The sequence below is a fragment of the Silene latifolia genome, chromosome 9 (genome assembly GCF_048544455.1).
Source record: "Silene latifolia isolate original U9 population chromosome 9, ASM4854445v1, whole genome shotgun sequence".
Lineage (NCBI taxonomy): Eukaryota > Viridiplantae > Streptophyta > Magnoliopsida > Caryophyllales > Caryophyllaceae > Silene > Silene latifolia.
In genome coordinates, this window is record NC_133534.1 from 52702513 (window position 1) to 52714182 (window position 11670).

The window sequence follows — 11670 nt, forward strand, 5'->3', positions numbered from 1 at the left end:
GACCTAACATTGGAACATTTTGGGTTTGATCCCAACAGACAGGAGTACGGCATTTTCTACCATACAGAGCTTCATATGGTGCCATTTGAATGGAAGCTTGATAGCTGTTGTTATAAGAGAATTCAACCAAAGGTAAACATTTCTCCCAAGAAGTTTGGAAATCTAAAGCACAGGCACGAAGAAGATCCTCTAAAGTTTGAATTGTCCTCTCAGTTTGACCATCAGTGGCAGCGTGAAAAGCAGTGCTCATCAATAGCTTACTACCCAAGGCCTCCTGTAATGCAGTCCAGAAACGAGAACAAAATCGAGGGTCTCGATCTGAAACTATATCTTTAGGAACCCCATGATAGCGTACTACTTCATTTACATAGGCACCAGCTAGAACTTCTAATCTCCAGGTCTCTCTAATGGGAATAAACCGAGCACACTTAGTCAATCGGTCCACAACCACCCAAATAGCATTCTTCCCAGTTGAAGTCCTGGGTAAAGCCATCACGAAATCCATGGATATAGACTCCCATTTCCAAAGAGGAACATCCAAGGGTTGAAGTAAACCCCCGGGCTTTTGATGTTCTATCTTTACTTTCGACAAGTGAGGCATTTTGACATACTCCATAACTTCAATTTTCATCCTAGGCCACCAGAATTGCAATCTCAAATCTTTGTACATTTTGGTACCTCCCGGATGAATGGAGTAAGGAGAAAGGTGTGCTTCATCAAGAACTCTTTTTCTCAAATCAGCTGCACTCGGAACATAGATTCTACCATGATAACGGAGATACCCATCATCATCAATCTTACAATCCTTAGCTTGCCCAAGTTGAATTTTAGCTCGAATGGATATGAAAGTAGGATCATTAGGAAGGCAAGTACGGATCTCACGGTGGAAGTCAGGTTCAGCTGACATGGCATCAAGATGATGAGAGCCCCTTTTTACAAGGCTTACTCAAATTTCGGACCGTTAATATATTTCAGAAATAATTTATTAATCAAAATAAAAGATTTTACACGGTTTAAACTATTTTTAAACATTTCAAAACTATCAAAATAAATACTTTTCTTCAAAATATAATTAAATTATATTTCTTTAAATTATTTTTACTTTAAATACTTAATTATCACTTTTATTTTGATTAATAAATTATTTCTGAAATATATTAACGGTCCGAAATTTACGGGGCGTTACATTCGTGTTGGGGAGATCTTGACTCAGAAGATGATGAAGGATCTGAAGATGACGAAGTAGCAAATCTTTGTCTCAGCAGCGTCAGTCTTGACCTAATTTCTGACAGCGATGATGATACCACAGATTCTGACTCAAATTACTGCTTTCTAGGAGAATCAGATGAAGATGACGATGATGAGATTAGTTGTCTTGAACTCAAAAAGCGCGTTAAGAAACTATCTAGAAATGCCCTAATTGAATTCTTTGAGCAATCCCTCGACAAATGTCATGAACAAGATATGGAACTAAAGGATCTAAACGAACAAATTCTTGATATTGCTGAGGAGAATCATATTCTAAAGGCAAAAGCTAAGAAGTTGAAATCTAAAGTTACAGCTGATAAAGCTACAACATTAGATACTGCTACTGCTGAGAAGAAGGAACTAGAGTCTAAAGTTATAGCTAATGAAGCTATAACCTCGGACCTAAAGCTTAATATTAAGCACCTCCAAGCCAAAGTTATAGCTAATGAAGCTATAACTGTAGAACTTAGAAAAGTCAAAGAACTTTTAGAGTCTAAAGCCACATTTAATGAAGCAGTGATTTTAGATCAAAAGAAAGAAATGGACTCTCTCACAAAGCAATTGAAGGAATCTAAAACTGACATGATCAATGTTAAGAAACAACATTCGGATGTTATATTTATTCTTAACAAAAGGTTCCAAGACTTTCGTGACAATTTCAAAAAGGATAATGACGTAGATTACACGAAATGTCTTGAGGAGATTACAACCCTGAAGGACTTACTTTTACATGCTAGGAAAGTCCATGATAAGTGGGAAGGTAGCACAAAAGTCCTAAATTTCCTAACCGAACAATCTGTCAATAATATGAAGATGGGTTTAGGACATGAGTGCTACAGGCCTACAGCTGTAGAGATCACTCTAAATGCAAATCAACACCTTCTAATCAGAATTTCAGAAAAAGAAAATATGCTGATCTTTCTGAATATCTGATTTGCAATTATTGTGGTCATACGGGTCACATCCAAGACAATTGTGTCAAATGTGTACATGATATATGAAAAAATGCCGAATTTGTTAAGACGGTTGACGCAACAGTCGAGGATGATGAATCCCTTATAGATGAAACTAACGAAGAGAGGAATAATAACTTTCGTTGGTTCTATGATATGGCCTTTGACTACACTAAAAGGCCTAGTACCTTACAAACTCCTTGTCAACCTAAACAAAGTAGGCCTCAACATAAGGAGACTATATATGTGAGACCCAGGGAGTCCCCTAGATCTAGAACTCTTCCTAGACAAAACTACCGAAAGTTTAGAAGTACAATTTTTAGACAAGTTTGGGTACGAAAGGATATGGTATATAGAGTAACTAACCGAAAAGGACCCAACTTAACTTGGGTACCTAAAAAATGTATCTAATCCTTTTGCAGGTTATGGTGAAAGAAAACAACTAATGGTATCTTGACAGTGGATGCTCAAGACACATGACTGGAGATGAAAATTTGTTTCTTTCACTCAAACCTTTCAATGAAGGAAAGGTGACTTTTGGGGACAGCAAGAAGGGTAAAGTAATTGGTGTGGGCAAAATTGGAATCTCTAAATCCCATGCAATTAGTGATCTTTATCTAGTGGATGGTCTCAAGCATAATCTACTCAGCATATCACAACTATGCGACAAAGGTAACAAGGTTGTGTTTCACTCAGATGTTTGTCGCATTATAATTAAAGGTACTAGTAGTGTAATTCTTGAAGGCCATAGGAAAAGAAACATTTATATGGTTGATTTAAATGATGTGCCTACTAATTTCTTTTCGTGCATGAAAGTAACACTTGATGATCCTTGCTTATGGGACAAACGTTTTGGTCACATTAGTTCACCTATTTTTAATAAACTCAAGAGATGGGACTTGGTTGAGGGACTACCTAAAGTCAGGTTCGATCAAGAGAAGATGTGCGACACTTGTGCTCGTTGCAAGCATGTAAGGTCATCATTCAAACCTAAAAGAGTGGTAAGCACGAATCAAGCCTTGGAATTGATACACATGGACTTATGTGGTCCCATGAAGTATGTATGGCCTATATATCTTTCTTCATTCAAAAGATGAGACTTTTGATGAGTTTGTTTGTCTTATGAAACTTGTTCAAAATAAATATAAGACTAACCTCATTTCTATTTGTACGGATCATGGCACCGAATTTGATAATCAAGCCTTTATAAAATATTGTAGGGTTAATGGTGTAGGACATAACTTTTCTTCACCACGAACCCCTCAACAAAACGGTGTCGTTGAAAGTATGAATAGAACACTAGAAGATATGGCTCGTAAAATGCTTTTGTGCAGTGGTCTACCTCGTAATTTTTGGGATGAAGGCCTTAGTACTTCATGTTATATTCATAACCGTGCTATGATAAGACATATCCTAAAGAAAACCCCTTATGAACTTCTAAGAGGCCGTAAACTTAATATCTCTCATCTTCGTTGTTTTGGGAGTAAGTGTTTTGTTCATAACAATGGTAAAAATAGGTTAAGTAAGTTCGACCCTAGAAGTGATGAGACTATTTTTATATGTTATTCGGGCCATAGCAAGACTTATAAGGTCTTCAATAAAAGAACACTTTGTATTGAAGAAAGTATTTATGTTATTTTTGATGAAGATAATCTGTTTGATAAGCCCTTACAGGATGAGGAAGAAGACATGGATAAACCTGACTTTCGTCTTTCCAGAAATGATCCTCCGGAATTAGAAATTGAGGACAAGGAGATTGAAGGAACAAATGATGAGCATCATTCTTCAAATGACAAAAAGAAGAAAACTAAAGTTATAGTTGATGATACTATAACTTTGTCTCAAGATAAGGATTCTCAACCCAATGTTATAGATGATGTTACTATAACATTAAATCAAAATCAAGGTAATGAGTCTAAAGTTATACCTGACTCAACTACAACACTAGGATTGGATTCAGGGGGAACATCCTTAAACTCTGAGTCAAATGAAGTTGGATCAAGTTCAAATGCTGAAGAACCAAGTCCTTCAACAAAATGGAAATACAAGAGTTCACACCCTATAGAAAGAATTCTTGGTAATATTAAAAAGGGTGTTCAAACGCGACGATCCTTGAACAATTTCTGCTCTTTCTATGCGTTTCTATCAACAATTGAACCAACGAATATTAAGGAAGCTCTCACAGAATCAGATTGGATTATAGCTATGCAAGAAGAGCTTCAACAATTCGAACGGAACAAAGTTTGGCACTTAGTTCCTAGACCCAAGGATCGATCTGTAATTGGAACCAGATGGGTGTTTAGAAATAAACTAGATGATGTCGGGGTCATAGTTCGAAATAAGGCAAGATTGGCGATACAAGGTTATAATCAACAAGAAGGAATAGATTATGATAAGACCTTTGCACCTGTGGCTCGTCTTGAAGCTATTAGACTCCTGATAGCATTCGCAGCTCATAAAGGAATAAAGCTCTTTCAAATGGACGTTAAGACAGCGTTTTTAAATGGGTACCTACAAGAAGAAGTCTTCGTAGAACAACCTCCTGGATTCATGGATAAAAAAATTGAAGATCATGTTTTTAAATTAGACAAGGCCTTATATAGATTGAAGCAAGCACCAAGGGCCTAGTATGACATATTATCGAAATTTCTACTCGACAGTGGATTTAAGAGAGGATCTGTAGATAAGACATTATTCCTAAAAACCGAGGAATCTGATCTTTTGGTTGTTTAAGTCTACGTCGACAATATTATTTTTGGGTCAACTAACCGTAATCTATGCAAGTATTTTTCAGAGTTGATGACTTCTGAATTTGAGATGAGTATGATGAGAGAATTGAAATTCTTCCTAGGTCTACAAATTCAACAAACTGAGGAAGGCATCAAGATTCATCAACAGAAATATATTAAGGAGTTAATTAAAGAGTTCGGAATGGAAAATTCCCATGCTATGTCTACTCCAATGGTCGCAGACAAAAAATTGACTTTAGATGAAGACGGTAAGTCCGTTGATGAAACAACTTACCGAGGAATGATTGGGTCATTGCTATATTTAACTGCAAGTAGACCGGATATCATGTTTAGTGTATGCGTTTGTGCGAGATTTCAATCATCTCCCAAGGAGACGCATATGAGGCCGTAAAAAGAATCTTACGATATCTTATTGGGACGTCTAAACTATATCTATGATATCCTATGGAATGTCATTTCGATCTTGTCAGATATTCAGATGCCGATTACGCAGGATGCTCCTTAGACAGGAAAAGTACGTCAGGTGTTGCCACATTTGTTGGACCTTGCATTATTACTTGGAGTTCAAAGAAGCATAATTCAGTTGCCCTTTCAACAACAGAAGCCGAATATATTGCAGCAGGACTGGTATGTACTCAATTATTATGGCTTAAGCAACAGTTATGTGATTATGGTGTTAACGTAGGTTGTATTCCTATTTTATGCGATAATACGAGTGCTATTATTATTTCAAAAAACCCCGCGTGGTACTCGCGTACTAAGCACATTGAAATTAGACACCATTTTATACGTGACCGGGTTGAAAAAGGGAATATAAAACTCAAATTTTGTAGTACTGAAAAACAATGGGCAGACATTTTGACAAAGCCTTTAGCTAGAGGACGTTTTGAGACTTTACGGTTAGAAATTGGTTTAATTGGTAGCACCTAAGCTTCTATAAATGTTTAATCTCTCAATGATTGATTAGTATAAGATAAAATTGTATGACTATGTCCGTATATTCCGTTGCATGAATATTTTCGGTTATAGAAATTTATTTATCGTATATATTCTATCTGTATTTAAGTCATTATGGTCTATACAAACTTATTCTCTTAACAAAATAAGATACACCAACTCTTTTATTCACCAATTTCTATCCAAATTATTTTCCATATTCTTTTTCTACCAAAATTTAATCCAAAATTATTTATTTTCAATGTCCTTATGCAACATATTTGCCATATACATTCAACCTTTGTGTTCCAAATCTATACATAAATCTTTTACCAAATTAGTTTCCTAATTTGTGTAAATATCTAACCCTACCCTATATTCCCTCCTATATCTAACCCCCTAAACCGTGTGCCTTGGTCAAAATATCACAACTTGCTTTTACTTTTAACTTTACCAAATTTATACTCCATCTCCATCATCATCATTCATCTCTCAACCCTGTCCCATCCACATGCAAACACTCGTTCCTCCACCAGAAACCACCACCAACCACGACCATGCAATCAACCACAACCACCATCATCCCATCAACCCGTTTCCTCTACTTTCACTCCAACAACCCAACATCCATCATCACCTTCCTCCTTGTTTCATGGCCGGGATGAGTCTGTCTCTGAGGGAAAACGAAGACGGTTAAATAAGGGGAAGAATAAGGTTGTAGCAGATGATATTGGGGAAGATAGTGAACCCGAGGTTGTTACTCGGGATGGGATTTCGAGGACTCTGTTTCGGGAGCCTTCAAAGAGCGCAACCAAAGCCGGATTAAACCGTGTTCGGATGACCAAGAACGAAAGCAGCTTGGTTTCTCGTGTCTTACAATACTCTATTCATGGTGGAAGGTATTATCCCAAATCTTGGCTGTCTCAAATTCCGTCTTTGAAATTCTTTATGGATTTTTTTGATTTCCAAGGGTGGAATGATGTTAGTCGGTTCTCGGGTCCTACATACCCGATTGAAGTTGTTCAGTTCTTTGCTACGGTTAAAGCTAAAGAGGGAGTGTTGCATGCGGTTGTTAATGGTGTCGACATCACCGTCACCATTGCCGATTTTTGCTCTTTCAAGGTTCTTCATGATGGAACCGAGATCAACCCGAGTCAAGAATGGTCTAATGTAGGTGATGACCAACAGTTGATCATTAAGAGGCATTTTGATGAGCTTGCTTCCGAAAATAGCAACATCTTGGTTCGTCCTCTCGCCCCCAAACTCAAGTTCTTTTTGAACTTTTTATGGAACACAATTGTTCCGAGAAGGGGAGGACGTGACAAGGTGTCTAGCTACGAAGCTATTATTTTTTATTTGTGGTTAGAAGGTCGGAAAGTAAGTTTGGCTAGTCTTGTATTTAATCGGATTGTTCAAATTAGCATTACCGTAACTAAAGAGAAGTATTGTACTACTCTTGATCTTCCTTACGGTATGTGGATTTCGAGATTATTGGAAATTAAGCCGGTTGTGAGTCGAGAAAGTTACAGTGTGAGTGCTAAGGATGGTATGTGTGACCGTGTTATGAAGTTGGTGGGCTCGGTTTTAAAGGACACGAGTTGGTATTTTCTAAGGGTAATGATAAGGGTGTCAATGAGGTTGGGAAGACGGCTATGGAAGCGAAGTTAGATGCGTTTATAGGGTCTATTATGGCCAAGTTAGAGGAGAAAACCACGGCTTTGGCTACGGTTGTGTCTAATGTTGGGCAGCCGGGGTCCTCTGTAGAAGGTGTGAATAATGCTCGGGTTTGTGCTTGGATGGAGGACATCAACACAAGGCTTGAGGGTTTAGAAAGGGGATTAGTGACTCTCCGTGATGAAGTCTTTAGCCATGGTGATCGTCTTACTTTTCTTACGAGTCAAGGGGGTGCTTTGGTGAAAGACGGGAAGGTTATGAAGGCGGATCAAGCAATGAATTTGGCGGCAACAAAGGCTTTATCTTTGAAGGTTCTAAACTTTGAGACAAGCCTCAACGCCCAAGCTAATCATGTTCGGAGTTATTTTGATCGTCTTGATTCCTTAGAATTCCGTACTCGTCCTGGCTATGTCAATCCTCACAACATCCGCCACCCTTAATCCTATCCTGCCCCTCCCCTGTTTTCGTCCTTCCTTGTTTACCTTGCTTTCTTTTGTTTTCTTTGGTGTATTTTGCTTTCATCCATTAAACTTGTTATTCGGCCCATTTTGGCATACAACTTATTATTCGGCCCGGTAGCTCTAAACATGTTATTTTTATTCGGCCCATTGGCTTTAGAACATGTTCTCTTGGTTTGTATGCTACAATAATTTCGTAAGTGCCTATGGTTATTTACGGTTTATCTGTTTTTATTAATCGTTCTTATCTCTTGCCTCGTCGTATACTATTCTAGTCATTTTATGTTTATTCTTATCTTTTCGATGATGTCAAGAGGGGGAAAGAACGACCATGGTAAGCATTTGCCTAAGCTTTCTTCTTGTCAAGACCTATTGTCTCTTAAAGTCCTTACAGTTTTGGTCTTGAACATAATTGTTTTGATCTTGTGTTTCTCTTTATATATAAAGATGACGGTATTATATTGAGGGGGAACTATATACTTAGTCACAATTTTAGGAGACTTGACATCATCAAAAAGGGGGAATTTGTTGGACCATATAGATATATATGTTTATGTTTTGATGATGTCAAGAGTGCTTTATATTCTATATACTCGTTGCGCGTAATTGTTTTTTAGTCCTTTTAGATTAGACTTATTAATCGCAAGCATTAAAGAATTGTGATGGAAGTATACAAGAACATATCATGTGATCAAGCCCTCAATCAAGGATCAAGATATTACAAGCTATTAAAGAATTATTCAAACATTCATGAGAAGATGAAGCTCATTTAAAGATTAATCAAGCTTGAATAATGAAGAAGCCTACATTTGAAGATCTCCTAAGAAGATTATAATAGTGTAGGTGGTTATCTCGTAATGGTAACGTTAGAATGCATTTCTTAGATTGGTAAAGTTATAGCCTCACAGCTATAACGTTGTTCATATAAGAGCTCAATGTTATAGCTCTTCTACTATAACATTGAGATGTGAAGTTTATGTAATATGATGCGTGTCTTTTATATGATGTTCTGCACCTCATTTTACATGCATTTCAGAGCTCATTCATGTAGTTTATGCTACGTTTCTCCCTATTTCCATCTATTTTCGTATTTTTGTACATTATTGCAGAAATGTGAAGAATCCAGCGGAAATCGAGCTAAATCCGTCCCCGAGTATCCTGCATTGCATTTGACGTGAAGTATTCGCTTAAGGAATGAGCTTGGTGCGCAATTCAAGGCCCAAAAGACAAATCCACGAGATTATAGAAGTCAAGTAGCAGCTCAAGCAGTCGATCGACCACTATCATCAGTCGATCGACCAACCTGCGGGTTCCAGAAACTACTGTACACTGCATAGCAGTCGATCGACCGGTTATCTCAGTCGATCGACCACCCCGCTACTCAGACGAGAATTAAAATATCGAGGAAAGCAAGCCCATTATGTTTAGGTTTTGATAATAAGTTGTTACGTATGTTTGCTATATAACGTAACCTAGAACATCAGATAAAGGAATCCAGTTTTGATCCCAGTTTTTATCTAAGTTTCACATTCAGTTTTAGAATATCGTAGTTAGGGTTTGGAATATTGGTTGCATCGGATTTTCATTCATACTTCTAATCATTCCGTTACTACTCTTCTGCAATTTTCGGTATTCCTTCTGTTCTACTTTCAGTTCATCTTTATTGCGTTGTTAGATATAGAATTGTTAGTTAGAATCCAAGCCAATTATCGTTTATGTTATTTGTCTGTTCTATTGTTTCAAGCATGAATTCTTCTATCTATTTTATTAGTTTTATTGTTGTTATCATCCTTAGTATGAGTAGCTAAATCAATTGTGCTAGGATGTAGGGGAATTATAGTATAGGCGGCGTAATATTAATTTGGACTGAAATCGCGTGTCAGTCGATCGACTGCCCTACCTGGTCGATCGACTGACCACGTGAGGTTACCTTTCGTTTTAATTGATTTTAATGTTGTGTTTGACGAATCGAATGCATGCGACCAGTTAGATGCTTAATTTATGACTGACCCATTAGATCGAAAGATAGGGACAGTTGTTAGATCACCAATTAAAATGACTAAACTATGCTGAGATCGAAAGATAGGTAAAGTTTAGATTATCAGTCACTTTTCAGGACGAGAGTCAGTATTAGTGATATTAGGGACCTATAGCGAGATCGAAAGATGCTATTTGTTAAGAGTGGACCGAGAGGACCTCTTTATTTCCCGCCTCATGTGTTTGATTTAGACCTGTTTAATATGCTGCCACCGAAACTATAACAAACCGACCATCCTAGTACCTCTTTTTATACTTGATTTTATATATTTTATTAGTTTACTTTTCTTTTATTGTTATTAGCTATAGACCAAACCCAATCAAACCCCCACCTTTTGTTACCTTAGACCGAATTTAAACAACTAGAAATTACGTCTGCCTCTCTGTGGTTCGACCCGACTGCCGCTAGCTATAGTTGTAGTTGGAGATTATAAATTTATTTTTGACACCTCACGACGGGTATCAAATTTTGGCGCCGTTGCCGGGGAGGAAATTGTTCTAAATTTTAGTTGTTTTTTATTTAGTCTTTCTTTAGTTTAAGGGACTTCCGTTCCTTAAACTTTTCTTATATTCTTTTTGTAGTTTTCTCTTATGCGCAGGTCACAGGGTGGTGAACTAGTACCATTAAATCCTGAGATCGAGAAATCTTTGCGCGAGTTGAGACGATCACAAAGGGTATTACCGACAGAGGAAGAGCTGAGTACTCTGTCAAGCTACTACGAGAACGCTCTGTTCGAAGGAGATCCACCTACATCTCCCGCTTCAATTTCTTCACCGAGACAGTTACTTCTCCGAAATCCCAGTCATGGTGAAGAAGCAACCATTGCTAGTCACTCGAGCCTACTGCGAATCTCTACAAAGGATTCGAACTACCTGGGAGGCGAGAAAATTCGAGCCGAAGCCTTCCTATATAAACCTGGTTGAGAGGAAACGATTCGGGGAGCGCAAATGAAGATGCAGCCAAGCACATGGAGATTTTTATTGATTATTGCTGCTCTATACCCCCGCCGGCCGGTGTGACCCAAGATCAGATCAAGGAGACCATGTTCATTTTCTCCCTTCGTGATGCTGTAAGGGAGTGGTATAGAGATCTGGACCGAGCCGCTTATGGGATCACCGACTGGAATTCCTTAGCCCTGGCATTCTACAAAAAGTACTTCTCTGCCTCAAAGACGAATGTCATTAGAGCTCAGATCACGAGCTTTAAACAAGGGCCTGATGAGAACTTTCATGAAGCATGGGTCCGTTTCAAGAAACTGGTGCGAACCATACCGCATCATGGGTTCGAAAAATGGAGTCTTTGCAACCAGTTCTATTATGAGTTGTATGACGATCAGAGGGCTATTTTGGATGCTGCAGCTAATGGCCGATTTGCTGAGAACATGGGAGAGACTAAGGGTTGGAAGATCATCGATGATTTGGCCACTCATAAGGCTGAATATGGGAATTCGAGAGGAAACCAGAGGAGAGCTGCTGAATCTTCCTCTGTTGCTGCACTAGAAGCTCTCACTGCAAGGTTTGACAAATATGAATTGGGCGGAGCTTCTAAAGGTGGGATGTACCATGTTAACGCTGTTTCAGACGGTCCTTTCGTCTGTAGAAGATGTGGAGCTG

At 38.1% G+C, this 11670-nt stretch overlaps 1 non-coding gene across 1 annotated transcript; it reads right to left on the reverse strand.

The window, feature by feature from the left end:
- Nucleotides 1–11234: 11234 nt before the first annotated feature.
- Nucleotides 11235–11341, reverse strand: LOC141603727 (small nucleolar RNA R71). The gene has a single exon (XR_012525585.1). It is a non-coding gene; the product is annotated as a small nucleolar RNA R71 (small nucleolar RNA).
- Nucleotides 11342–11670: the final 329 nt, after the last annotated feature.